The sequence below is a fragment of the Heterocephalus glaber genome, unplaced genomic scaffold (assembly GCF_053883595.1).
Source record: "Heterocephalus glaber isolate CG9 unplaced genomic scaffold, H.glaber_assembly_v1.0 deba00001472, whole genome shotgun sequence".
Taxonomy (NCBI): Eukaryota; Metazoa; Chordata; class Mammalia; order Rodentia; family Bathyergidae; genus Heterocephalus; species Heterocephalus glaber.
In genome coordinates, this window is record NW_028258315.1 from 6,071,319 (window position 1) to 6,074,084 (window position 2,766).

The window sequence follows — 2,766 nt, forward strand, 5'->3', positions numbered from 1 at the left end:
GAAGTGAGGCAGAGGCCCAGGCAGCCTCTATGAGCCAGCCTGCTGCCCCGGGTCTTGCTTTCTCTAGGTGTCAGTCGCCTTTCCATTGCTGTGACAAGATGTGTAAGGTAATCAGCCGAAAAGATGAAAGGTTTGTTTTGGTGTGTGGCTTCAGAGGTTTCGGTCCATAGTCGCATGGCCTTGTTGCTTTGGACCTGTTGCGGCCCAGTGCATCATGGTGCGAGTGTGTGGTAGAGAAAGCTGTTCACCTGGTGGCAGCCAGGAAGCAGGAAGACTGACAAGAAGGGGCCAGGTTGACCAGCTCCCCTCAAGGCCACACCCCAGTGACCTCACTTCCTTCCACTAGGCTGGGAATGGAACTTTCAACATATGGGCCCCTGGAGGATGCTCCAGATCCAAACTATATCACTCTCCAAGTTGCATTTGGTTCAACACAGATTCTATTTCCCTCCTAGGAGCCACTAGGAGATAAGATAGGAAACACAATCCCTTATATTCAGAAAGTTTATACATTTTTTTATAGTGCAGAAGCCTATTTTTCTTTATTAAAATCATGAATGCACCACATCTGATTCCCTGCCATTTCCATTTTTTTTGTTCAGTGTCTCTTTTCTCGATTTGAGAGTCTGCATATTCCTCCTCTTCCTTCTTGCTCAGATGACGAAGAACACACATTAAAGCTCTTCCTCCTTTAACAGCCTGTGGTCTGGATAAGAAGGTGGCTACTCTAGGCATTGTTTGAAGTATTTGATGAAATATTTCCTCTGTTTTATTTTCTGGCTCATCTGCATTTTTCCCCTTCTTTATGGTAATTTGAACCTGGTATTTTTTCTCAATCCAATGCTGAATCTGTTTACTCTTTGTGTCCAAGTCACGTTGTCCAATATTTGAAGAAAAGGTCAGTTACTTTGTCACGGTTGGTCCAGTTTTGGGTTTGGCCTTTTCCTGCTCCCTGAGTTTTAGGCGCTCCTGGTGGCTCTGCATGCCCGTCATGAGCCGGTACTCTGGGGGCTCTGCACGGGCGCTCACTAGGTGTATTAGAAGATGTTTTGGTAAATACATGGTTCAAAAGACAGTGCCAGCACCATTGTCCCTGGCTGCTTCTGCCCCAAGGCTGACCTCTTTACTTCATGCAAAGTGTTTTAGTGCTGTTGAAGACACCCAGGATGGCAGGAAGAAGAAACCAAATGATAGGACTTTGACTAACACTGGAAGGAAAATCCATGCTCCAATTATTCGAGTCTTTGATGAGAAGGGCAGTGATTTGGGAAACATGCACCGGGCAGATGTGATTCGACTCATGGATGAGCTTTATACATTTTCAAGGTGTTTCCGAAGCATCCTGTCTGGCCTTCATTCCCTTCCAGGATGGTAGCCAGCCCGGGATGTTTGGACTAACTGGGAGATGAAGTGAAGACCATAGGGTTGTTAGTAGAAGGTTTCTGACTTTGGAGCTGAAGCCTTTCCATTGTACCCCAGTGGTCTCCCTCTAAGTGAGAAGAAGCCCAGGTTCCCTGCCAAGAATGAGAATCACTCCCAGCCCAAGTTACGCCCAGTGTACTCGCCAGCGCTGGTGACATCTCAGGATGTGAGAGCTCCCTGCATCATGAGACCCCTCACTGCTCTGTGAACTCAGTGCCTGGCCCCTTGAATCCTATATGCAGACCACTTTATAGAATGGACAGGTCACAGTGACCAGTCCCCTCTCATCCTTGCAGGAGGACCCTCCCCTTCTAACGCTGCTACTAGAATGAGCACTTGGTGCTTTTTAGGAACAGTTTGGGCCTAAGAAATGCATGACCTCATTCTTAGGAGACACATGAAGTCTTGAAATTGTAACCCAAAGTATGTTTTTTCCAAGAACTAAAGCTCCCTAAACTGTGTCGAGGAGGGCAGCCTTAAGGTGGAGGCTTTAGTATGGGCTTTTCATGGATTCTTGTCCTTTGTTCTTAGGGACCACCAAGAGCTTGGTGACTGTGGCTGGTGGGGCCCCCACACACCCAGCCTCTGTCCCAGGCAGTGTGCAGACTGGCTTGGGTTGGTTGCAAGAGTAAGGACCCGGCCACCGTCCTGCACTCTGGTGGAGAGCAAGGCTGCAGCAAGCCCCCTGCAGAGCCCCTCTAAAAACACCTGTGTAGGAAGTGTCCCTCTTCTCAGCCCTGTGCCCCATGCCACCCTTTGCTCTGCTGTGTCCTGCCAAACTTGCTCCCAGGAAGAGGCACAGCGAAGCTCTTCTGGGTGCATAGCTCCTCACACTGCATATGATCACTCCCAGGAACATCAGCCACCTAACACCAAGGAAGAGATGGCAAGGGAGAAGACTTCTAGGTCACATGGAGCTGTGGAGTGCTCTTGGCATTGGGGGATTCCCAACAATTTAGGGGTCCTGTTCATTGCAAAAGTCCCCTCTAGAGCTGGTCAGTATGGACCTGGAAGTGAAGGTTGACTAGAGGGAGAAGTTTATGCCAACATTTCCCTCAATGACACTGTTGCCACCATGCCAACCAGTAACAGACTTCATTATTTCATGTTTATCAAGATAGACATGATTAGAATCTTTAGAAGATGTATCTCTCCAGTTTTACGAATTGAAAGCTCAATACTCTGAATCATGTGGAAGGACCCTTAATCATGTTAAATTATGCAACTACTTGGGGAGGGGGACTGGGTATAATATGTGCCTGTAGTTTATTTATATTGTGGGTTTCTCATAAGACAAACCATGTGATATTTAAGCTTGTGTCTGATTTATTTCACTTAACATTG

The 2,766-nt window shown here is 47.4% G+C and overlaps 1 pseudogene; it reads right to left on the bottom strand.

Moving 5' to 3' along the window:
* Positions 1–518: 518 nt before the first annotated feature.
* Positions 519–1,203, bottom strand: LOC101719359 (translation initiation factor IF-3, mitochondrial-like; annotated as a pseudogene).
* Between the last annotated feature and the right edge of the window lie 1,563 nt (positions 1,204–2,766).